Here is a 27,521-nt window from a genome sequence, read left to right as displayed (position 1 = left end):
CCCTTCTCCTCCCACCTTCAATCCTTCCCAGCATCAGGGACTTTTCCAATGAGTCAGTTCTTCACATAAGGTGGCCAAAGTATTGGAGTTTCAGCTTCAGCATCAGTCCTTCCAATGAATATTCAGGACTGATTTCCTTTAGGATGGACTGGTTGGATCTTCTTGCAGTCCAAGGGACTCTCAGGAGTCTTCTCCAACACCACAGTTCAAAAGCATCAATTCTTCAGCACTCAGCTTTCTTTATAGTTCAACTAGCACATGCATACATGACTACTGGAAAATCCATAGCTTTGACTAGATGGACCTTTGTTAGTGAAATAATGTCTCTGCTTTTTAATATGCTGTCTAGGCTGGTCATAGCTTTTCTTCCAATGAGCAAGTGTCTTAATTTCATGGCTGCAGTCATCATCTGCAGTGATTTTGGAGCCCAAAAAAATAAAGTCTGACACTGTTTCCATTGTTTCCCCATCTATTTGCCATATAGTGAAGGGACCAAAGGCCATGATCTTAGTTTTCTGAATCTTTTGAGTTTTAAGCCAACTTTTTCACTCTCCTCTTTCACTTTCATCAAGAGGCTCTTTAGTTCTTCTTCACTTTCTGCCATAAGGGTGGTGTCATCTGCATATCTGAGGTTATTGATATTTCTCCCAGCAATCTTGATTGCAGCTTGTGCTTCATCCAGCCCAGCATTTCGCATGATGTACTCTGCATATAAGTTAAATATACAGGGTGACAATATACAGCCTTGACATACTCCTTCCTCAATTTGGAACCAGTGTGTTGTTCTATGTCCAGTTCTAACTGTTGTTTCTTGACCTGTGTACATATTTCTCAGGAGGTAGGTCAGGTGGTCTGGTATTCCCATCTCTTTCACAATTTTCCACAGTTTCTTTTGATCCACACAGTCAAAGGCTTTAGCGTAGTCAATAAAGCAAAAGTATATATTTTTCTAGAACTTGCTTGCTTTTTTGATAATCCAACGGATGTTGGCAATTTGATCTCTGGTTCCTCTGCCTTTCCTAAATCCAGCTTGAACATCTGGAAGTTCACTGTTCATATACTGTTGAAGCCTGGTTTGGAGAATTTTGAGCATTACTCTGCTATTGTGTGAGATGAGTGCAGTTGTGGAGCAGTTTGAGCATTCTTTGGCATTGGCTTTCTTTGGGATTGGAATGAAAACTGACCTTTTCCAGTCCTGTGGCCACTGCTGAGTTTTCCAAATTTGCTGGCATATTGAGTGCAGCACTTGAACAGCATCATCTTTTAGGATTTGAAATCCTAAAATGGAGTTTTAGAATTTGGAATTCCATCACCTCCACTAGCTTTGTTCACAGTGATGCTTCCTAAGGCCCACTTGACTTCACATTCTAGAATGTCTGGCTCTAGGTGAGTGATCACACCATTGTGATTATCTGGGTCGTGAAGATATTTTTTGTATAGTTCTTCTGTGTATTCTTGCCACCTCTTCTTAATATCTTCTGCTTCTGTTAAGTCCATACCATTTCTGTCCTTTATTGAGCCCATCTTTGCATGAAATGATACAATGGTCATCTGAGTTAAATTCACCCATTCTAGTCCATTTTAGTTCACTGATTCTTAAAATGTCGACATTTACTCTTGCTATCTCCTGTTTAACCGCTTCCAATTTACCTTGATTCATGGCCCTAACACACCAGGTTCCTATGCAATATTGTTGTTTACAGTATTGGACTTGACTTCCATCACCAGTCACATCCACAATTGGGCGTTGTTTTTACTTTGGCTCTGTCTCTTCATTCTTCCTGGGGTTATTTCTCCACTGATCTCCAGTAGCATATTGGGTGCCTACCGACCTGGTGAGTTCATCTTTCAGTGTCCTATCTTTTTGCCTTTTCATACTGTTCATGAGGTTCTCAAGGCAAGAATTCTGAAGTGGTTTGCCATTCCCTTTGCCTTCCCTTTATTATGGTAGCCCATGTAAACTAAAAGAGTAGAATTCAGACTCCAAACTCTGTCTGTTCTATAGGGGGCAACAATTGAAACTTAGCATTTTCTAGCTGTTGCTTTCTTGGACTTTTTGAGACCATGTTATGTGCCACTCAGAGGTCATCCAAGAATTTGAAAGATGTTTGTGCACCGATTTTGATAGTCCCATCTTAATGGCTTTCATTTCTAAAATTTTCCCCCTGAATTTCCAACTGGTCTGGCAGCCCCAAATGCTGTCCAATAAGGCTGCAGCTAAATTTCTAGTTACTCTCGTCTCATTGGGGAATGCCCTTAGGGGTCAATCTGTTGAAACATGGACTTCACCAAGAGTAGTTCCCTTTTCTCCAGGGCTAAGTCCTCTTCAGTTTGTAACTGTTTTTGGTCATTCTGGTTCTTTTATGTATTTTTTCCAAAGCCCAAGATTATTGGGACTTCCCTAGTGATCCAGTGGCTAAGACTCCAAGCTCCCAATGCAGGGGGCGTGGGTTCCATTCCCTGATCACGAAACTAGTTCCTACACGCTGAAATTAAGACCTGACACAAGCAAATGAATAATTTTTCCAGTTCAAAATTATTAGCTGTAGGAAAGCTTCACCCAATATAAGCTACTCTGTCATGACTTTTACAAAATCTTTATTACTTTTATAATTTAAAACTAAAAAAGGCTTGTGGGAAAAAAAAAGTCTTGAACAAGTGGACCAAAATACAACATTTTATTTTAGGGAGTAGCTGTATAAGTAATATTTTCCCTTCTGTTTTCAAATTTTTCTGTAATATGATATTTTTAATTAAACTTTTTAAAAATAGAATTTTCATGGAGTGAGAAGCATCCCAGATAGTAGGAAGTATATAAACTATAGTAAAAGGTGTGTTTTATGTGAAGAACATGAGTCATTCTTTGGTCAGCTGTTGGGTGGGGATGGATTGGTTTTCCAAGGGTGTATTGGAGAAGCTTAAAAAAACCAGGAAACTCTACCATATTCAAAGGCAGTTAGCCTCAATTCATTGTTAAGTGCCTGGGTTATAAACCTGTTGGATTACCTTTTATACTATAAGAATAACTGAATTGAATCTGCCATAGAAAACCTATTTTGTTTAAAATGTCCAAATTAATATTATTTAAAATAATGAATGGGGCTTCTCTGGTGGTTCAGTGGTAAAGAATCTGCTTGTCAATGCAGGAGACACAGGAAATGTGAGTTTGATCCCTGGGTTGGGAAGATCCCCTGGAAAAGGAAATGGCAACCCACTCCAGTATTCTTGCCTGGGAAATCTCATGGACAGGGGAACTTGATGCACTCCAGTCCATGGGGTTGCAGAAAAGTCTGACATAATTTAGGGGCTGCACAGCAACAACAAAATAATGAATAAAGTATATGTATATAACTAATATGTATACATTTGGATGCAAATCAGCAAGGGGTATGGAAAATGGAGAACAAGTAATTTGTAGAGTGATAAAATTTGGGGATGATTTTTAAAGGAGTAGATCTTACTGTCCCCACGACACACTTAATGGGTGACTTTCACATTCACAGGGAATTCCTAGATGGTGGCCTCTGGCATGGATAAAACACACTGGTGATCATCGGAAATTTCCTTTCAATCTTCAGTAAGATACTGCCCCTCCTTTTTCTCTCCCGCTCTGGATAGTATATTAGAATTCAAGTAACTGAGAACATTATTTTCCAAAAAACTCTGATTCTACTCTAACTTATTAAATAATTAGAAAACATTAATTCATTTAATAGATATTTACTGAATGCCTGCCACATGCAATATACCAGTTCTATTTCAACTAATACTGAAAATTGTTGATTATATAATTTACAACTGGTTTAGATAAGACACCTCTGTAAGGCGACAGAGAGATTGAGAGAATCCCTATTTTAAATAATTCCCTGGTGACTTAGATTGTAAAGAATCTGCCTGCAATGCAGGAAACCTGGGTTGAATCCCTGGGTCAGGAAGATCCCCTGGCAAAGGGAATGGCCACCCACTCCAGTATCTTGCCTGGAAAATTCCATGGACAGAAGAGCCTCGTGGGCTACAGTCCATGGGGTCACAGAGTCAGACACAACTGAGCAACTAATGCTTTCACGTTCATTTTCAATCTCTGCTCAAGCCCTTTTCCCCTATTTTAAATAGCACATTTCATTTGCATCACTTTCTCTTGGCTCTTAGTAGTAACCTTCCAGCCTGGTATAACCTGTACTTCAGTCTTAGTTATGGCATACAGGATCTTTTCTTGCAGTATGTGGGATCCAGTTCCCTGACCAGGGATTGAACCCATGACCCCTACATGGTAGCACAGAGCCTTAGCCACTGGACTACCAGAGAAGTCCCCAGCCACGTTTTAAAGGAGCTGATGTGATACATGTATTCACTGGAAGGACTGATGCTGAAGTTGAAGCTCCAGTACTTTTGCCACCTAATGCAAAGAGCTGACTCACTTGAAAAGACTGAGGAAAAGATTTATTGGAAAATGCTGGGCAAGATTGAGGGCAGAAGGAGAAGGGGACAAAGGAGGTCGAGATGGTTGGATGGCATCACTGACTCAATGGACATGAGGTTGAGCAAACTCCAAGAGATAGTGAAGGATAGGGAAGCCTGGTGTGCTGCTGTTCGGGGGGTCACAGAGTTGGCACGACTTAGCAACTGAACAACAACATAGAAATGAACTAGTTGGCGGAGATTTCTAGGGGAAAGAGATTTCAAGAATCCTTAACTTTCTTCATTATCTCTTTCCACCTTGATTGTATTTGTATCATGAATGTATGTTTCTTTGTCATCAGGAAGGTAGAAGATACACAACTCTATAGTGCATCCCAGTGAGGCAGTCTCCTCCCTAATTCAGCAGAGGAAACAATGTGTGACCAGCGTCAGGCACTGTGCCAGGCTTAATTCTTTGATCCTACTTTGATTTACCCTCTTTACACTCCATCCATGAAAACAAAGTTGCATTCTCAGAACAGGCTTTGGACTTTCCAGGCCTTTGCCCACCACGTACCTTGTTTCCTATGCAGCTGTCACAACGCAGCTAAAATACACCCTTCTCAAGAAGCCTGGTGTTCTTTGGGTTCTCATGGCACCACTTTCTGCCTCTCCCACAGTAGTTGTAATTGACCATGAGTACATCAGTTCCTTCCACCAGACCATAAGTCAGTAACACATCTTATTTTTTTCTAAGGCCCTTAAATGAGTCATTCCTTCCCTTTACAGTTGTACAAGTTGAATCCATTCTAGAGGCTATTTTAAGCACGAAAGAACAATGTGTATGATATGCTAGGAGATAAAACCAGCTCAGTGACATAGAAAAAAAAAAAGATATTATTATAACAAAAAGAAGATATTATTATAACAAAAAAGATACTCATTATTTTAACAAAAATATTATAGTAATATCTGTTAAATGAAGCATTTTGTCATTGATGAAATTTAATAAAAAGAAAGATTTAGTGAACACTCCAGAATCACAGAGTTGGGACTGGTCTTATATATAGCCTTTTGGTCAGTCTCTCCTAATCAGGCAAAAGAATCCTTGGGCAAATAGGATGGGACGTTAGAGAGGTATAAGTGACGAGTGAAGAGCAGAGAGTGGGTGCTGGTTACTTACATCGCAGGTGTGAAAGGCACTCCCTGTCCTCACACCTTCAGGGCCTCTGAGCACATGCCAGTGGGCGAAACTGTGTGGCTCGCCCCATCTTTCCTTTCCATTGGGATCTGGGGACTGGCACAACATTTGGAAGCCCCTGTCCTCACTTGCACACATACCTCTTTCCCTGAGATAGAAGAAAGGAGGCTAAGAGGTGAACTGTAACCACTCTGAAGGCAAGTTCAGTGACTGCTCAGATTGAAGACATGCACTCCTGAGTGTGTCTCCTGGAGCCCTGGCTAGAATACACGCACAAGGAACGACGCCGGCACACGCGTACCTTGCCGTGCTGTCACACACATCCCGAACTGGGTGCACAGATGAGCGCCTGGATGACCAACTAAACAGAATAATAGAGACACAGTAAAATGAATTTGAAAAAGCAAAGAACAATGTAGAGGGACTTTTATGTTTTAAATTAGAGAAAACAGACATATTTAGTGACAATAACAAATATTAAGCAAGATTTCAAATGGCAAAGGTATATAAGTAGTCGTACTTAGGTACTATTTCTTACATATAACTAGTATTCAAAGTTTTAAAAGTTTATTTAAATTTTCCATTTATGTTACTTTAAATATTTACAGATTTTTTAAAAAAGGGGCTGAACTTGCCCTTTATCAATATGCCAACTGTCTTTTTCCTTTTGCTTCGTTCATTAGTAAACAACTGCATTAAGACTGGATGCCTATAGGCACAACTTATTAACGTGATGAGAGTGTGTGAGTTTTAAATTGTTGTTGAGGAGCCCTCATGTAGACACTACATCTCAATAGTGACATTTTACCAGTTATGGTGTGTTTATGTTTTGGATTTTGAACAGTAATAACATTGGAAGGGGTAGTGAGTCTTAAATAGAATCCGTAAAGTTTATAGTTTGTATTTATTTATACATCTTTGCAAATGTTGTTACGAACAAGAGTATTTTCTCAAATCTTAGTACAATAATCTCTTTAGATGCCGCTGGATTTTCATGTTTGGTTGATTGAACCCACAGTCTCCCACATTGCAGGTAGAGTCTTTACCATCTGAGCCACCAAGGAAGTCCATTTGGTTGATACTAATCCTAAAAAGGGACTTCTCAGGTGGCACTAGTGGTAAAGTTCCCTCCTGCCAATGCAAGAGACAAAAGAGACTCTGGTTCTGTTTGATCCCTGGGTTGGGAAGATCCCCTGGAGGAGGGCATGTCAACTCACTCCAGTATTCTTGCTTGGAGAACCCCATCGACAGAGGAGCCTGGCAGGCTACAGTCCGTAGGGTCGCAAAGAGTCGGGCATGACTGAAGCAACTTAAGCATGCTCAAAATCCTAAAAATAGAAGTACTCTTTTTGTAGCCTACGTACTTATTATTCCCTTATTCTTTAGAAAGTTTCATGTTGGCTCTAAACTAAAAAATTTGTGACCTCAGGTTAAAATGGAACAAGTGAATTTCCCTATCTTGTAATTATTAGAAGATTTAAAAATATGTATCCCTAGGCACAAAACCTACTTGTTATAATTATGTGTAATAATAGATTCTTAGGGCATTAAGAATTTTATGTGAGACTTATTAAAAACAGCTCGTGACTTCTTTGCCAGTTCAAGTCTGTGCTGCCAGTGAAACCAAAAGACCATGGGAAAGAATGCTTTGCTGACTGCTTTACTAAATATTGTCTGGTATGTTTAGTCCCAAAGAAAAAAGAAATTAACATTTCTTAATCACCCACTGTATGCCAAGCATTATAAGCACCTTAATGTGTGTGTGTGTGTGTGTGTGTGTGTATGATTTAATCCTCTTAACAACCATAAGAGGCTGTATGATTCCCACTTTACAGAAGAAGAAATTGCAGTCATGAGCTCACGGCATAAGCAACAAAGCCGGGATCTGACCAATATCTGACTCCATGTCCATTCCATTTCATGTGACTTCAAGAAGTTTGCGTAAAAGACCTCATGTACTTTCCTTTCAAAATCTATTTTGTTCCCACCTGTCTTCAACATTCAGTCTGAACTGTTTTTACTGCAAAAATCTGAAGGTATTCCAATAGAGTTCAGATATTTTTTAAGGTGGAGAAGGCAATGGCACCCCACTCCAGTACTCTTGCCTGGAAAATCTTTTAAGGAGGAAAGAGCTTCGGTTAGTCAGTAGGTAACTTGCATAAAGAACTTAATATTACCTGACATGACTAATGAGTGCTACCCATAAACTTCATCTCTGATCCAAGCCCTTGGAAAGGGACTACATCTGCATGTTTTCTTAATCTCTTTTTAAATTAGTGTTGTGAGAATGTACCTCTACTCAATAGTTAAAAACATTCAATTACTAAAATAAATCTGAGCATGTAACTATGTTTTCTAAATTTCTCCTGTAGTTAAACTTTTTTCAGCATTTTCTCAGACCTTTTTCACTTTTGCCCATGATGGTACCTCACCTCAGTTCCTTAAATGTTTTTCTCTTCTGTTTCTGTCACTGGTTCCATTTTTCTCAATGTCTGCTTTTGCATCCTGCTCAGATTCCCTCCACAGGCTTGTTAACAACTTCCCTTATACTTGTCTACCAAGTATCTTTTACGTACTTGAGTATTTAGTCATCATTGTCATAATTGTTCTGAAAATAGCTTTGGTAAGAGGGCCAGCCCAGAGGACCAGCAATTTCTAAAGTTAATAACACCTTTAGCAAACAAATTATTTTATGATTCACTCCTTCCATGACACCTCATAAAAGAAAGAAAATTGTTATATGGTGAGAATATAGAAGTAATTAAGCATTTTAAGTTTTCAATAGTTGTTGCAAGGGATTGGTTTGCTCAAATAATTGCTTTGATGTTAGGAAAGAATTATATCTCTTAAAGTATAAGTTTTCATTGAAAGGAATATATGCACATTAGAAAACTTCAAAGAGTTAAAACCTTTCTAATAGATTGTGCACTTAATTCTAATTGCAATCCTTATGTCTTTAACATGGTCATAAGTTTTTTTTACACAGAGTAATATTTGATTTAGTAAAAGGTCTGAATTGCAGATTTTGAAGAAAAAAAAAAAAGAATGTTAGTACTTTTAAACCTGGCTATTAGTTTTACAGGAATCCTAAGGATCTGTACTAAGTAAGGATTCACTATTCTGACTTAAAAATTAGCTGTAATTAACAAATAATCTGGGTTTGGAAATAAATAATTTGCTCTGTAAAGAAGAAAGTTTTTAATTAGCAGATATAAACTTTATATCTAAACCAAAAATGTCTCTTATTTTATATTTAGAAAAGCATTTTCACCTAAAACATCATAGAGGTAAAGTGGCCGAGGTAGCTGGCAACGACTTTTAGTACATTAATTAAAATAGCATTAACAAAAGTGGGGACATAAAATGTCTTCTGAAGTACTAGTAATATCTATCACTTGAACCACTAGGTGGCACCAACAAGCTTTTTCCAAATATGTACACTAACTGAAGTATGACACTCCTTGAATTCCACCCACCTATAAACAATATCCAATAGTACCATTACCAACATGTCTATAAATTCAACCCATCTGTTTAAAGAAAGCTGTATAAAGTTATGTCTCTAGACAACAATAAATGTTACTACTTCAGCAAATTTATTACCTGCTTAAGCTATTTACACCATGATTGGTGGGGGTGGGGGGTGAGGGGACTGGACTAAGGTCAACAGTCCGAGTTCTATTCTCAGCTCCACCACCAACTATCTTAATGTCTTGAATAAGTCACTAAACCTCTAAACATCTCTGGTTACCAGTCTCCTAGTCAATAAAATGAAAGATTAGGACTAGAAGAATTGTTTTTGAAATGCCTTAAGTAAGAAACACTTCTACAAGATCCCTCAGAATTCTAATATGGAAAATAAATGAAAACAAGCTTGAGTGGGGAGGGAACAGGGGTGGAATGTTAGAAGGAGAAGGTTGTGTAAGAAGCACTTTCTACTCCACTTCTCATCGTTTTCCATAATGCCCAACCTGCAGTCCCTATGGTCCAGAAAAAACTTTGGAGACCAATGACATAAAAAATTACTAATATCCCTCCTGGTCTAGAAGTCTGATTCCAGGTATGCAGCTCTGTGAAAATTCTTAAAATTTTTTTCTCTTTATTTGCCACTTCCAGGATATAAGGCTTCCCTTGTGGCTCAGCTGGTAAAGAATCCGCCTGCAATATGGGAGACCTGGGTTCCATCCCTGGGTTCAGAAGATCCCCTGGAGAAGGGAAAGGCTACCCACTCCAGTATTCTGGCCTGAAGAATTCCATGGACTGTACAGTCCATGGGGTTGCAAAGAGTTGGACACGCCTGAGAGACTTTTACTTCACTTCACTTCAGGATATAGTGCAGATATCATTTCTTCCATTTTACAGATGAGTAACCTCAGATATGCAGATGACACCACCCTTATGGCAGAAAGTGAAGAAGAACTAAAGAGCCTCTTGATGAAAGTGAAAGAGAAGAGTGAAAAAGTTGGCTTAAAGCTCAACGTTCAGGAAACTAAGATCATGGCATCTGGTCCCATCACTTCATGGGAAATAGATGGGGAAACAGTGGAAACAGTGTCAGACTTTATTTTTTGGGCTCCAAAATCACTGCAGATGGTGATTGCAGCCATGCAATTAAAAGACGCTTACTCCTGGGAAGAAAGGTAATGACCAACCTAGATAGCATATTTAAAAGCAGAGACATTACTTTGCCAACAAAGGTCCGTCAAGTCAAGGCTATGGTTTTTCCAGTGATCATGTATGGATGTGAGAGTTGGACGGTGAAGAAAGCTGAGCGCCGAAGAATTGATGCTTTTGAACTGTGGTGTTGGAGAAGACTCTTGAGAGTCCCTTGGACTGCAAGGAGATCCAACCAGTCCATCCTAAAGGAGATCAATCCTGGGTGTTCATTGGAAGGACTGATGTTGAAGCTGAAACTTCAATACTTTGGCCACCTCATGCAAAGAGTTGACTCATTGGAAAAGATCCTAATGCTGGGAAGGATTGGGGGCGGGAGGAGAAGGGGACAACAGAGGATGAGATGGCTGGATGGCATCACCGACTCAATGGACATGGGTTTGGGTAAACTCCGGGAGTTGGTGATGGACAGGGAGGCCTGGCGTGCTGCAATTCATGGGGTCGCAAAGAGCCGGACACGACTGAGCGACTGAACTGAACTGAAACTAAAACAGAGTAATTTAATGTCTTCCTAAAAATCACCTACACATAGGACCAGAATCCAGGACTTCTGATCCTTTTTTTTTTTCAATTAAATTTTTTACTTTCAGAAAATTACTATTCACATGCAGTTGTAAAAAACAACATAGAAATTCTATGTACCATTTACCCAGTTTCCCCCAATGGTAATATTTTACACAATTATAGTACCATTTCACCACCAGGATACTGATATTAATACAGTTAAGATGCAGATCAATTACAACAACACAAGAATCCTTCAATTGAGTAACATGGAAACTTACATTACCATATGTAAAATAGATAGTCAATGGAAATTTTCAGATGACTCAAGGAACTCAAACTGGGGCTCTGTAACAACTTAGAGGGGTGGGATGGGGAGGGAGGTGGGAGGGAGGTTCAAGAAGGGAGGGACATATGTATACCTATGGGTGCTTGATGCTAATGTTTAACAGAAACTAACACAATTCTGCAAAACAATTATCCTTCAATTAAAAAATTAAAAAAAAAAATCCCTCTGTTGTGCTACACACACTTCCCTCCTACTCCTACCCCCGACTTAGCCCCTGGGACTACTAATTTGTTCTCCATTTCTACAATTTTGTCAATTCAAAAATGATATATAGATGGAATTGTATAGTATATAAACTTTCTTGATTTACGTTTTCTGTTTTCATACTTCTCTGGAGATTTACCTAGACTGTTCATGTATCAAGAGTTCATACTTTTTATTGATGAAGAGTATTCCATGATGTGAATGTACCAGCAATGTATAACTATTGACCCACTGAAGGACATCTAGGTTGTTTTCAGTTCTGGGCTCTTATAAATAAAGCTGCTATGAGCATTTGTATGCAGGTTTTGTGAGAACGTAAGTTTTTATTTCTCTGGGATAAATGCCCAGAAGCACAATTATTGTGCTGTTATGTAGTTGCATGTTTATGTTTTAAAGAAATTGCTAAACTATTTTCCAGAGAATGTGCCATTCTACATTCCTACCAGCAATGTGGGAATGATCCAGTTTTCCCCTGTCCTCACCAAGATTTTCGTTACTACTTTTTATTTCAGCCTTTCTGATAATGTAGTGATTTATCACTGTATTCTTAATTCATATTTCCCTATTGGTGCTAATTTTGTTAAACATCTTTTCATGTGCTTATTTACTATCTATTATTCTTTTCAATGTTGCTATGTCTTTTGCTGATTTTCTAACTGGATTTTTTTTTAACTGTTAAGTTTTGAGAATTCTTTATGTCTTCTAAACACTAGTCTTTGTCTTTTCATCCTCTTAACAAGATCTTTTGTACAGTAAATTTTAAAATTTTGATGAAGTTCAATTCATCAGTTTTTCCTTTGAAAGATCAGGGTTTTGGAGTCAAGTCTAAGAAAGCTTTGTTTCTAGATCTCAAAGATTTTCTCTTATGTTTTTGTCTAAAATTTTTATTTATTTATTTTTTAATTGAAGGATAATTGCTTTACAGAATTGTGTTTGTTTCTGCCTAATATTTTACATTTATGTCCATGATCCAGTTTGATTTAACTTTTTGGGTAAGATCTGAGATTAGGTTGAGATTCTTTTTTTTAAATGAATGTCCAGTTGCTCTAGCACCATTTTTTTTAAAAGGCTACCTTCCTTCTTTTGAATAAGACTTGTACTTTTGTCAAAAATATGTTGTATGTATTTATGTGGGTCTTTTTCTGGGCTCTCTAATCCATCCCACTGATCTATGTATCTGTCTTTCCATCAGTACCAGACTGTCTTGATTAAAGAAGCTATATAATAAATCTTGAAATTGAAAATATTGATTCCTTTAACTTCAATGTTTTCTTTTCAAAATTGTCTTAACTATTTTACTTCCTTTGTCTTTCTATGTACATTTTAGAGTCATTTTGTTTGTATCTACAAAAATCTTACGGGGATTTGGATAGCAATTACATTAACTTTGTATATCAAATCAGGGAGTATTGTCATCTTTACTATGTTGATTCTTCCAACCCACAAAAACAGTATATTTCTCCATTTATTTAGATCTTTATTCCTTTTCTCACTGGTGTTTTGTAGTATTCAGCATAAAAAAGCTACACGTTTTGTGATATTTACACCTAAGTATTTCATTTTTTTGAGTTGTTGTTGTTGTTCAGTTGCTAAGTCATATTCAATTCTTTGCGACCCCATGGGCTGCAACATGTCAGGCTTCCCTGCCCTTCACTGTCTCCCCGAGTTTGCTCAAACTCATGTCCATTGAGTCAATGATGCCATCTCATCTTCTGTCACCCCTTTCTCTTCCTGCCCTCAATATTTCCGAGCATTAGGGTCTTTTTCAGTGAATCAGCTCTTCGTATCAGATGGTCAAAGTATTGGAGCTTCAGCTTCAGCATAAGTCCTTCCAATGAACATTCAGGGTTGGTTTCCTTTAGGATTGACTGGTTTGATCTCCTTGATGTCTAAGGGACTCTCAAGTCTTCTCCGGCACCACAGTTCAAAAGCTTCGATTCTTCGGTGCTCAGCCATCCCCTTTATGGTTGAACTCACATCCGTACATGACTACTGGAAAAACCAAAGCTTTTACTAGACGGACCTTTGTCTGCAAAGTGCTGTCTGCTTTTTAATATGCTGTCTAGGTTTGTCATAGCTTTTCTTCCAAGGAGTGAGCATCTTTTAATTTTGTAGCTGCAGTCACCACCCACAGTGATTTTGGAGCCCAAGAAAATAAAATGTTTCTTTTTCTGCTTTTTCCCCTTCTATTTGCCATGGAGTGATTGTAGGGTTATTGTAGGGTAATATTATATTTTAATGTTGGTGTCCACATGTTAATTGCTGGTATAGAGAAACAGAATCAGTTTTAATATGCTTACTTTGTATTATGTGACCTTGATGATCTCACTGATTTTAAGTTTTTTGTAGATTCTCAAGGATTTTCTATAGACAGTTATGTCATTTGCAGATAGAAACAGTTTTATCTCTGCCTTTCTGCTCAGTATGCCTTTTATTTCCTTTTCTTGCTGTACTGCACTGGCTAGAACCTTCTAGAGTTATGTTGAAGAAGAGTGGTGAGAGCAGACATCCTTTCCTTATTCCTGATCTTAGGAGGAAAGCTTTATTGTTCGCCATCAGTTTCTGTTTTCTCTTTCCTGTCTTTCTATAGGTTACTTAAACACTTTTTTTAGAGTTTCATTTTTATCTATGGGTCTTTTTTAATCAAAGAATTTTAAAATTCTTTTTAAATTCTTTACCACTAAGCCACGAGGGAAGTCCCCAGTCCAGGATTCATGAGGCAAAAAGAAAACTCAGGGAATTTATCACCATATCATTCCTTGGGTTCCAAAATTCCTAGCTGGTCTGCCTTCTTTTCTCCACCCTTCAGAGTCTCTTCATGTTTGTTTTACAGAGAATGTGCGGACTGTTTAAGTATACTTCCTGAGAGAAGTAGGAAAAAGTATATCTCCTCCCTCTTGCCAGAAGTAGAAGTCTATTTTCTGATCTTTTTATCTAATGCTTTGAGGCAATAATCTCTATCCTGCCATGGAAAATAGTAATAGAAGTATCTTAAGTGTGCAATTAGTGTCAAATGCAGAAGAAATTGTTATAACTTAAGGACACTTCATGAATCAAAAGGACTTGACTTCCCATTCTAATAAGTAAATGCTATTCCTATAATTTTTGAAACATTTTCTAATGAAGAGCTCAAAAATAATTATTGTGCCTTTAGTTTTTACCATGTGCCAGGCACTATGTTGGTTGTCTTACATGCGATTAATACTCTCAATAATCAAGTGCAGTAAGAATTATTACAGCTATCTATTTTACAGTTAAGGAAAGTAAGACTTAAAGACGTGAAGTAAATAAGCCAGGTCTTACATTTAAACTGGGCCTGTCTGAAACCAAATACTGAAGTTTAACCACTCTGTCATACTGACTCATTCCTTTGAAAGTCAAAACAAATGCTGGTAGAAGGGACCTTCAGGCACCATCTGTCTAGTTCAAACCAAAACTAAACTGTTGCAGACTGATAAGATATTGAAAAATATATGAGTACACAGTCATATTGGAAGCAACAAGTTCAAAGTAAGGTGTGGAGATACAAAACAAGAAATGAACAGAAATGTTTAATATAAAAGTGATGATTTTACTCCTTACCAGGTCACTTGCTTCCGTGTTCCTCAGTTTCTCTGTGCAAAGGTGATGTGGGGAAAACAGGCCCTGTTCTTTAATTGAGTATGATGTAAGATGTCCTAGCACCATGAATCACAAAACAATGAAATATTTTATGTGTCTTTAAAGCTTTTGAGCCTCAGGGGAAAATACATTCCTCGCCAATGAAGTCTTACGAAGTTGTGTATCAATTCTATCTTTTCAAGTTCTATAAAAGTACTTTTTCTATAACCATTAGTATTGTCTTTTACATTAATCAAATACATCTCGATGATATCATCTTTCAATTCGTTCTTTTTCTCTTTGCACAGATGGATTCTGATTAGTGTCTTTCTAAACAAATGTCTCTCACAACAATTTGAAGATTCAATTTGAGCTGATCTTTTCTCATTTATGTTCTATCTGCTTTCCTCCAAATCTTCTGAGTTGATTTTAGCAAATATACTTGCTTTTTCTTCCCCGCCTTTAGATTACATCACTTTCAGGAACATTCTGTTTGGAAGAACATTCCCTTAGAATTGAAGCTTATGAATGCCAGCACCACTGTGTCAGAGCTAAATGGAGATTTAAGGAAGGGAAACAGCATGAGCCGTCCCTTCAGATAACTGGCGCCACTCTCACTAGGCTCTGTCAATCCTTCTGTTGCCTCCTTTATTGTAATAAACAACCAAATATGACTTTGGGCTTCCCTTGGGGCTCAGTGGTAAAGAATCTACCTGCAAATGCAGGAGATGTGGGTTCCATCGCTGGGTTGGGAAGGTCCCCTCGAGAAGGAAATAGCAACTACTCCAGCATTCTTGCATGGGAAATCCCATGAACAGAGGAGCCTGGCGGGCTACAGTCCATGGGGGTTGCAAAGAGTCGAACAGGAACATGACTGAGCGACTACACAACAACAACAAGCCTTTGTTTACCAGAAGACCTGACACAATTTTTGTTTCATTGTATTTTTTTTTTACATTTTGTCATATAGAGCTCTACAACTATACACTGTAATTCTTAAGATATATTAAACAGTATTTTTAGTGTTTCTATGTGGTACTCATTTTGAAATTGTTTACACATACAAATTATATAAAACTGAATGCATCTACAGAATTTATATTTTTAAAAATTCTAATTCACTTTTTAAAAAATTAACCAATGACTATTACAGAATATTCAAGGATAACTTTGTAAAATAAATGACATTTTAACCTTTTTTTTTGAATTGGTTAATTTTAGGAAACTGTAATAATATATGCAGGTCAGTAATACATTCAGGTCAATGTAGTTAATTATTAACAGTAATAGCTAAATTGATTAAGTGCTTCATGAGTTTTCCTTTGAGGATTTTACATAAATAATTTCATTTACATTTCACAACCACCATATGAATTAGGTACATCTTTTGCTCATTTTTCAGTTGAAAAAGATGATACTTAAATAAATTCCCAGAAAGACAAATCCAGATCTGCTTGACCCCAAAGCCTGATCTTCTCTAGTAAATACACAAAAATACTTAGGAACTCCAAATTCTTATTTGCTCTCACAGAAATGAATGCCAACATTATGGTTTCCTTTCTGGTTGATAGAAATAACATCATGCATGTAGTAAAACATTGGTTGCTACGAAAGCACATTTCTAAGCTCGTTACGCTTTTATTTAATCTACTCAAAATACCAATGAGGTATAATTATTTTTTCCTTTTACAGGCAAAGAAACTGAGGCAGAAGACAAGACCACACAGTAAGTGGCATATACAGAATTCAATTAAAAGAAGTCTGACTGTGAAATTCATATCTTAACAATATGCTATTCAGCCCCTGATGGTTCTAATACGGAAGGGCCATCTTCATTTTGTTGAGTCCTTCAAAGCATTAACATGGTATCTACATATCTTTTATTTTAGAAATACTTGCCCTCAATTTTCCTTTTCTTTTTGCTATGAGGTTGAATCATATGAAATTGGTGATATTCAACCATTTACAAAATGGCCAAATATCCTATACTTTATCAATATAACTCCTTCCCCTCCCTTGACTTCTTGATAGCCTAGACTGTGTCTTACTATTCAAACTTTTAACTCTGTAGACGATACAAGTAGAATAAGAAATTTGGGACTTGCTTCCCTGTGATACAGGCCTATTTCTTTCTGACCTGCTACCTTTTGAACATGGCTTTGTACATTTATTGTGATAATTATATCATACCCATCATGATGTTAGTGGTTTAGAAACTAATATCAGTTTTGGAGAAGGACTGGAGAAGGAAATGGCACCTGACTGCAGTATTCTTGGAAAATCCCGTGGACAGAGGAGCTGATGGGCTAACAGTCCATGGGATTGCAAAGAGTTGAATACAACTGAGCAACTGAGCACCCACGCACACACCACTTGAAATGTTAGTGGTTTAAAAAATAACGAGCATGTTTTTCCTTGTTATTTGTCTGGGTTTGAAAGATAAAAATAAAGTCGGAAAAAATTTTCAAAAAAAGAAAAAATTTTCAAAGTAAGAGTCTCCTTTCAACACTTTTCAATCAACATGAACTAAGTACCCACACTTAGTACCCATAGGTACTGGCACTCTATGAGGCACTAGGGTGTAGAAAGATAAAATATGAGGGAAAAAATCATCAACTTGGCCTACAAGAATTTAAAGGACTGCTTATATATTTAACTATCAAGTTTTCTTTGGAATTTTCTGGTTTCCAACATTTTGTGCTTAGGGGAGAGTTACATATACATAAAAATCTGCCAGGAGCTATCGATCTCTTCCTTTACTGTTAGTAACATTGCAAATTACCAATGATGATTTTTGTTTTTTGAAACTGTGGTTGAGAGTTAAAATAATTTGGTTGTAAATCTAGAGTTCTTGAGTATGGAGGTGGCTGTCAATAAGGCACTTCAAGTTCTGTGATAGGGTGGTCAGGTGGTTAACAGTCCTCTTGCCAAGGCAGAGGACATGGATTCAACCCTTGGTCCAGGAAGATCCCGCATGCCGCCGAGCAGCTAAGCTGGTGCGCCACAGCTACTGAGCCCACGATCTAGAGCCCGTGCCTGAGAGCAGCGATGAAGACCTGGGGCAGCCATAAATAAACAAGCGTTCTTGAAATTTTCAAAAATGAAGCGAGGCTTCTGAGGAGCCAAATAAACACACACACACAAAGTTCTGTGGTCCTCGGCCTCATGACCGTGGGTTCAGGGAACTCTAGACGCGAGCGGTCCCAAGGCTCCACAGGACCCTGGGAGCCTACACAGTACTAGTGGGCTTCACAGTGCAGGCTGAGAAGGGATCAAGCCTCCCCTTGAATCTGATTCCCTCTTCAAAGCTAGACTGATGGATATTTCATAACATTCACATCTCATGTTATTTATTTACTTACATTTTATTATTATTATTTTATTTCTGGCTGTGCTGGGCCTTCGTTGTGGTGTGGGCTTTTCTCTAGCTGTGGCTGGCTAGCTGGGGCTATCCTCTAGTTGTGGTGTGCGGGCTTCTCCTTGCAGTGGCTTCTTTTGCTGTACAACATAGGCTCTGTGGCTCACACACTTCAGTAGTTGTGGCTCCCAGGCTCTAGAGCACAGGCTCACTAATTGTGGCACGCAGGCTTAGTTGCTCCATGGTATGTGAGATCTTCCTGGACCAGGGATTGAACCCATGTCTCTTGCATCTCCTGCACTGGCAGGTGGATTCTTTACCACTGAGCCACCAGGGAAGTCCTCTTGTTATTTTTTAAGGGTGGCTCTTTTTCAGTTGTGTATCATTTACTTATTCATTTGTTAAATATTTGCTAAGAGCCTGCTTGTGTGCCAGGACCAATGCTATGTTTTGAGGACATAAAATGACTAGAATGTGGTTGTTGACCTTGAGGGGCTCACAGTCCCAAAGTACAAATAATTATAAAATAGGATGAAGGCTAAAGCAAGGGACTGTGAGCCAACTACTACAGAGGAATAAGCACCTAGATCCTTTGAGAGTGGGCATCCAAGTCTGAGGAGGTGACATCTGAACTAGTTTATGAAGAATAAGCAGGTGTTTTCAAGACAGAAGATGGAGCAGAGGGAACTACTACAGGAGAGAATAAAATTTTTATATGCTACTTTGTTTGTATGTATCTGAACCTACTTTAAAAGGAATCAGAGACAAGGTTCCATAGTGTGTTAGGTTATGCTAAGATTGAACTTTATCCTGAAACAAACTAGAGAACAATGAAGGATTTTAATCTAATAGTATAATCATCAGATTTATATTTTGGAATACCATTTCTGTTCAACCTTAATGGTTAAGGAAGTCATTCAGGCTAGAATAGATAAGTTTCTAAAATGGAAAACAGGGCAAGAATTTAAGAGATTTGGGAAGTAGAAACTCTAGCTGTTCTAGAAAATAAATGGACACAATTCTATCTTTAGAAAGAAGTCAATACGATCTACTACAACAATGTCATAACCAGTCTCCATACTTCTACTCTAGTTCTTCTATAGTACATTTGCCATGTATCCACATATCATTTAAAACTGAAATTTCATGTCATTTCCCTGCTCAAAACTCTGCAGTATTTCCCATCACCCTTAGAATAAAATCTGACTTTAACTCAGCCTACAAGGTCCTGTTTGATCAGGGCTGCTTAGCTAGGTGACCTGATCTCTTTCTTCTCTCACTTGCCTGAAGTCAGATCTGCCCTCACACTGTACCTTACAACAACATCCATTATTCTCCCACCTCAGGACCTGTCCTTTTTGTTCTCCCTGCCTGGACTGTCCATCCTCCAGATCTTCTCATAGTTTTCTCCCCTCAGTCAAGTCTTTGTCAACTGTCACTGATCCAGTTAGGTGTTGCCTAAACACCTGACCTAAAATAGTCAATGGCCTTTGCTGACCCCATCTTTCCCTTCAACCTGCACTTATTAATACTACAACCTGAAATTATAGATTAGATTGTTGATCTCAGTAAAACTGTAAAGTAACACAAGAAGGATTTAATCAGATTAGGATTAAGATCAGATTAAGATCCTTGCCTCAGCAGAATAAATCAATCTGAGGTTGGGCCACAAGAATCAAATATGTTCAGGCTTTCTTCTCCAAAGTGTGCCCTACAAACTCAGCATCTGTGAGTTTGTTAGAAATGCAGGATTTCAGACCGACCTACCCAATTAGAATCTGCCTTTTAACAAGATCCCTAAGTGATTAAAATCTGAGAACCACTGATCTATAGCATTATTTTTCAAACTACAGAGTTACAAGCTACAACTAGCAATATTTTAAATGAATAGAGCAGAAGGGCAGGGGATAGGTTAGATTAAGAACAAAAAATAGGAGAGTATAAAACATGTAGATCAGTTAAGTATCATCTTAAGAAACTATATGACATTAACAAACCAAAACAGTTTCTAGATGGGGAGAGTTCAGGTTAACATTTACTAAGAAAGCAGGAAGAATTGAACTTTGTACTTCAAAAGGAGGTTTTGGTTTTATGAGGTGCTGGTTGTATAAGCTGTTTATTTTTATTTCATCAAAGCCTGCAAGTGTTTGCATTCCAATTTACCATTGATAAAGGCTTACAGGGTAGCTTCTTTTTAAAAAATTAATTTTAAAAGGGGTTATGAACTAATTCTGTGGGAAAATGAGAATTATAAATATTAGTTTTCCTTTGAGATAATATAAGCCAAACTTTCAAAAGTTAAGGATGATCCATAATATTACAATTTGTTGTATATTGTGTTTGTAAGCATTCCCTAAAGTATTAAAATTCAGCTAATTTGTGTAAACTGCAAAAGCAGAAACTCTGATGCTTGATTAGTAGTATATTGTATTAGAATTCTTTTTGAGGTATATATTATATGCATAGTGAACTATTATTCAGAAAAAAACTATATACTTACATGCATAATTTAACAATGTAAAATATATTTATTACTATAGATTGTGGTCAAAATGCTTAGAAGCTGCTGATCCACAGGTTAGCTAGGAACCTGAGGTAAGACTAAATCCATGCCGGAAAGTGATATTATATTGTGACAATTGAATCAATCAGATCTTCTAAAGAGAGTTTGGAGAATGAAACTGAAGGGGTTGTTTTGACAAACCTTTTCCAGGCTATTAAAATTGTCCTAGTTTCATCTTATCACATGTAGAGCAGTGCTTAAATTATTCAACTCTTTCCTCCCACCACTGCAAACTTGAAAAAAATCAAAGAGACTAAAACCTCTTAAAGTCAGCAATTTGGGGCTTTAGAAATGTCCTTACCTCAACATGCATGCTGTTAATGAATAACAGATTTAGAGGGTTACAGTGCCTTTTGGGTATTTTAAAAGGAAAATGAAAAATAGAATAGCAGAAGATAGAATTAATTTTAACCATAATAGTTGATAAAGACTCAGTACAAATCCAGTTGTTTGTAATCCATAAATATAGTTTTCTAGTAATATGACATTTTGAAACTATTCATCATTAGCTTTTTCAAAAGCGAATGCATATTTAGGCTAACTAAAACCTTTCTTTTGTTCCATAGACATTGCAACATGTTGCTAATATAAAACCACACAAGGTGCACTAATTACCTAACACATATTCCACAGATCTTTTTAAACATCTGTTATATTTAAGGCATTGTGGAAAATAGCCTTTGCACCATCTCAAGGCAGTTTTTCTAGACAGGAAAAGTTGAGTGTTGATAGATAGGACAAGCAGGGGCAAAATTTCTGTACATTTGGGGGGAAAAAATAGCCTCTAAATTAAGGCCAAGTTTTGACTAATTAGAGGTTAATGAGTTACTGTACTACCAGGTTATTTGGATCTCATACTCCCTTCCTATTCTTTTGTTTGGCAATTTAATTCTCCTCTGGTATATCCCTTAAAGAGTGAGCAATTTCAGAGCAAGTCTCTGAAACTTCAATCAGTTACGTTTTCTTCGGGGGCATTTTGCCTCTGCATAGAGCCTGTAATCCTTAAAGAGATTAATTTCATATATTCCTGTATGTATAAAATTGTTAGAATAGTGTTGGGGTAACAAAAAAGGGTGAAACAAAGAGTAATCAGTGACCACACTGCCTATGGTAGGTACTCCATAAAGACTTGTCAAATGAATGAATAAAATAAATAAACGTGGAAAAATCTCCAAAATCTATTTTAAAGCCAAGAAAGCAAGATGCAGTAGTAGTTTATTCTTTAGTAGTAGTATATATATGTATATATATACATATGTATACACACACACACACACACACACATGCATTTGTGTATGTGTGCTGAGTCACTCAGTCATATCTGATGTTCTGCAACCCCATGGACTGTAGCCCGTCAGGCTCCTCTGTTCATGGAATTCTCCAGGCAGGAATACTGGAGTGGGTAGCCATTCCCTTCTCCAGGGGGTCTTCCAGACCCAGGGATTGAACCTGGGTCCCCTGCATTGCAGGCAGATTCTTTACCATCTGAGCCACTAGGGAAGCCCATTTGTGTATATACATGTGCATATACTCACCTCTGCAGAGACGTTCTGGAAGGATATGCAGGAAGCTGTTACCATAGCAGAAGACAGAACTTTGTGGCTGGCCATGGTAAGTCAAAGGGAACTTGATTTGTCACACATTGCCTTACAGTTTTTGAATATTACCATACACATGCATTATGTAGTAAAAAAAAAAAAAAAAAAATTATTTTTAAAAATTGCTGATTTAAAGAACTGCCTGAGGAAAGCAGATGCTTCTGAAAGTAACAGAATTAACAGGCAGAGGCTCAAGAAGCAAACAGAGAGGAGTGAGAATTCCTGAGGGAAAGTGGGAAAGGCCTCCTGTGCCTTTGGCCTTGTAGACTCAAGCAGCCCCATTCTGGGCCTGTGTCCCCTCTATCCCACATTTGTCTCCACTCCCGACCTTCCAGGAGTAGCACCTTCTCCATTCCTCGGAGGCACTTACATTTCTGTACCTTTGCATAAGCGGTTCCATCTACTGGAATGCACAATTCCTTTCTTGTCTACTTAAAAAAATTTCCCATTCATTCTTGTTGAAGCCATTTCTCCTCAGTCTGTGCTTGCACAACTCGGTTGTTTTTCATTTTAAAATTTTTATCAGAGTATAGTTGATTTACAATGTTGTGTTAGTTTCTGCTGTACAGCAAAGTGACACATAAACATATATCCACTCTTTTAGATTCTTTTCTCATATAGAACTTTCCTGGTGGCTCAGATGGTAAAGAATCTGCCCGCAAGGCAGGACACCCAGGTTCAATCCCTGGGTGGGGAAGATCCCCTGGAGAAGGGAATGGCTACCCACTCCAGTATTCTTGCCTGGAGAATCCCATAGTCAAAGGAGCCTGGTGGGCTGCAGTCCATGGGGTTGAAAAGAGTCAGACATGACTGAGTGACTAACACTATAGGTTATTACAGAGTACTGAGTAGAGTTCCCTGTGTATACAGTAGGTCCTTATTAGTTTTGTTTCATTTTTAAATTTATTTGGCTGCACCGGGTCTTAGTTGCAGCATGTGTGATCTAGCTCTCTCAAAGTGAGAGTTAGTTGCTCAGTCATGTCCCATCCTTCATTATCCAAGAATAACAAAGTAGCCATTCCCTTCTCCAAGGGGTCTTCCAGACCCAGGGATCGAACCTGGGTCTCATGCATTGGGAACAAAGAGTCTTAACCACTGGACCACCAGGTAAGTCCCAGTAGGTTCTTATTAGTTTTATAACAACCCATTCTTATTTCTATTTAGAACTAATCATCATCTTTTTGTTTACAAGACTTTTTATTCAGTCTTTTTTGGTATCTCTTTTTGTTTACATATGTGTTTACATAGCTGCAGGCTGCTTGAAGGCAGGAGGTGTCATTTGTCTTTGTACTCTATTGCTTAAACAGTAACTTGTACGTAACAAGCCTGATGCATAGTAGGTATAACCTTCAAAATATTCATTGAATGAATGACTGAAGATAATCATCTTCTTCATATGGCTTATATACTGACATTAAAATTAGGAGGAACAATTTCTACTGGAAGATCTATTGAGTGGCCTTAGAAAATACTCCTAATAAGTACACTAAAGTTATAGTAGAATGCCCACCAATAAAATTGACTTAGGGGTTCAGGATGGGGAACACATGTAAACCCTTGGCTGATTCATGTCAATGTATGGCAAAAACCACTACAATATTGTAAAGTAATTAGCCCCCAACTAAAATAAATAAATTTATTAAAAAAAAAAAGTTGCCTTAGGGGAATTAAGCTTTTAAAAAAAGTCATTAAATGGATTTTGCAATGATATGCAAATTCACCTGAAAGAGCTCTGACCAATAAAACAGGACTGTAACCAGATTAAAGTCATTAGCATATGCAAAGGAAGAATGTGTCCCTCGGTAGCAGGGTTAGCAGCCCCCTTAGCAAACAAGAGTAGGAATGCAAAGGTCCTGGGGAGAGCCATTCCGTTGTCTTCATTTTGGCAGGACTCTCCTTATTTGTGGAGATAAATGTCTCAGGCTCTCTTAGCAGAGGCCAGTAAACAGCGGATTCCTCTAATTAACCCCTCCTGTTCATTTTTCCATACTTATCAAGTAAGCTTCCAGGCCTGCTTTCACTCCCATGTAGGTCTGCCTTCTTGAATACACACTGTTCACAATGACCTTAACATTCCTGGATTTCTGACCTTCACATTTTTCATTATAAATTGAGTTATTTGGCTCTTAGAAAATGTAGTCCAGACAAGTGAGCTACATTAATGTGACTGTGTGTCCCTGAAACATTAATAAGCTCTTTAAATGCTGACAAAATCAGAGTTCTGAATCTGCAAAGCTGGAGGATCAAAGGCTATGGCACAAACATCAAGGAATACATCCCCACCCCAAACTGTCCCCACCTCCCAAGTAAAGCTCTGGGAGACAGGCAGCTTACTTCCAGGGCAACCTTAGGACAGCCATCCTGCCAGTGTGCCATCTGACAAATATTTATATGGAGAGCACCTGCTGTTTGCCAGACCCACGGATGCAAGGACAGAGAGAGGAGGGGCTGTGCAGGGACTACACGTTATGTGGTTTGTCTGATCCATTTGTTCTTAGCCCTAAAATTCACTGATTACGAAGCCCTAACCTTTTGATAAAATCAAAAGAAATCTTTCATAGGAAAATGCCCAGAAACCGAGCTGGTCAAGTTGTTTATTTTACTGAAAATTAATGCCTTTGACATATAAGGATGGACTGTGGAATCAGACAGATCCATGCTGAATATTTGGTTTTATCATGTATTAGCTGTGTGACACTGGTAAGTTACTTAATCTCTTAATGCCTCAATTCTCTGATCTGTGAAAGGGATGTAATATTTAATATTTAAAGGGTTAAATTAGACACTGTATATGAATTAATAGCCTGGTGCTTAGCTTGTAGTAAGCAATAAATAACTGCTATAAGTATTATAATGCAAAATGTTATCTTCATTAATTTAAGTTAAACCTAGGCATCTGCAAAATAAAAGGCAATCTTAGCTTTACTCAATAGTGAATTTCGGTGAAAGGCTCCTTTGATCTGAATAAGAAGTCATATTATGTCATCTATGTCATCCATTTAATTTTGATTTCTTTTAATGGCAAAAAGCTCTGAAAATAGTGGCTTAATATAGGTTAAAGTACATACTCCAAAACTGATTTAAATTCATGTCTCTTCATCACCACTGTGAATCAATGGAACCATCTTGGGTGAGGTATATACATTATTGAAGCTTTCTGTGGGCCAAAAGGATGATGAATTCATGTTTTAATTTTAAAGTGATCTAAGTAGAAGTAACATTCAAAAGAATTTTATGGTATTTTAGGGTATTGAAGATTTCTACTTGCAGAGACACTAACAAGACTTTGAGCTTCAAACCACAGGAAGTCCCTCCTCTTCACTGGAAAGTTTACACTGTTGTTTGCTTTCTGTCCTTACTTCCTCACATGACAGCTGAGCTGTAAGAGTTGATGGGGTTTCTTTGAGCAGCATCCATAATGCTCTGTGTAAGACCTCGGATCAAAAGATTTATTTAGTGTCATGGTCAAACACACCTATGATGTAACAAAACTAGGAATGCACACCTCTCAGTTAAGTTGTTTCTCTTTCTTCTTCTCTATCTGTACTGAGCACATCTACAACTTATGCATGAAATTCAATCACATACTTTACAATTTGTTCTTTGGAAAGTCAGTGGACTAAGTATAATAGAGAAGAGTTTCTTTTTCTGATCTCTTTTCTAGTTAAAATTTCTTGAAAAGGATATCAGGACCAGGCTCTGCAGCAAAGTCTCATTTAGGAACTGCTGGCACATCCCAATTCCTGTTGATGCTGAGAGCAATGAGTCATGACAATGCATGGAGTGTCTTTAGCAAAGAAGACCAACCAGAAGTGTTACTGAGCTCAGGTGCTCCATCTGTATCCAGAAACCAAAATATTCCAGTCACATAAAGTTTTCCAGGACAAAAACATTTTTTCACCATTTGGAAAATGACAAGGGCTTGCCAAGTCTCCAAAAGGGGGTTAGAAAAACTGGAATACTTGTTCAGGGGCACCAGTGTATGAAAAAAAAAAAGAACAATAATGGAAGATCTGATTAAAATGAGAGGCATCAGTGGTTTCATCCAGTTGTTTGCCTGTTGAAGGAAAGTGGTTTAGGAACCAGTTGAAGAATCTGTTTCCAGATATTAGAAGAAAGATCCATGATTCTAAAGGGAAACATGACTTGATATTGGCATGACTTCAGTTTTCTTCCTTTGCCTCAAACCATAAACCATTTCAAATATTTCTAGGGTGCATGGCTTCATTAAAGTTTCTAGAATTTGATGTCTTCTTTTGCTTGACCAAAAAAGGGGACATTTTAAGGTCATCCTAAAACATGTCAGGCAAGTTCAATTTTGTTAAAGTTTCAGACTTTTAAAACCAAAACTTTTTGCATGAAACTATTTCTACTATACAAGTTCAAGCATTTTTCCTTTAAAAATTACTTTAAATTACAGCATATTTCAAATCTACAAAAGTCCAGAAAATGATATCACAAATAATCTAGGTAGCCCCTACACAGAGATTTAACAAATGTTAATGCACATTTTTCTTAGATCTGTTTCCTTTTTAAAGAAATAAAACATAAGTAATGGTAACATTACAGCTCCTGTACCTTTTCTTTCCATCTGTCTTCAGAAGTATTAATAACTAATAAGCTGAATATGGTATATTTGCATTTACATTACAAAAGTGTGCATCTGTTAACAGTATATACTATTGTACCTTTTGGCAATTTATGTGACTAGTGTCATACTTTACATATCTTTCTATTTTTTTTTTTTTTTTGCTGCACTGCACTGCCTAGGGGATCTTAGTTTCATGACCAGGCATTGGGCAGCGAAAGTGGAATTCTAACCACTGGACCCACTGGACTGCCAGGGAATTTCCTACATATCCATTAGAAACTAGTTTGAAATGATGTTTCTGAAATGATATAAATTTTCCATTGTACTGCTGCTGCTGCTGCTGCTAAGTCGCATCAGTCGTGTCCAACTCTGTGCGACCCCATAGGCGGCAGCCCACCAGGCTCTGCCGTCCCTGAGATTCTCCAGGCAAGAACACTGGAGTGGGTTGCCATTTCCTTCTCCAATGCATGAAAGTGAAAAG

At 37.8% G+C, this 27,521-nt stretch overlaps 1 long non-coding RNA gene across 1 annotated transcript; it reads left to right on the top strand.

Moving 5' to 3' along the window:
* The first annotated feature begins 1,362 nt into the window (after positions 1–1,362).
* Positions 1,363–27,007, top strand: LOC145546419 (uncharacterized). The gene is made up of 5 exons (XR_014082916.1): positions 1,363–1,386; positions 3,504–3,577; positions 16,623–16,656; positions 22,395–22,462; positions 25,696–27,007. It is a non-coding gene; the product is annotated as an uncharacterized LOC145546419 (long non-coding RNA).
* Positions 27,008–27,521: the final 514 nt, after the last annotated feature.

This window comes from Giraffa tippelskirchi, chromosome 4 (assembly GCF_054371585.1).
Source record: "Giraffa tippelskirchi isolate mGirTip1 chromosome 4, T2T-mGirTip1v1.2.pri, whole genome shotgun sequence".
In the NCBI taxonomy this organism is placed as follows: Eukaryota; Metazoa; Chordata; class Mammalia; order Artiodactyla; family Giraffidae; genus Giraffa; species Giraffa tippelskirchi.
The sequence above is the reverse complement of the archived record's forward strand: the minus strand, read 5'-3'. Positions and strand labels throughout refer to the sequence as shown.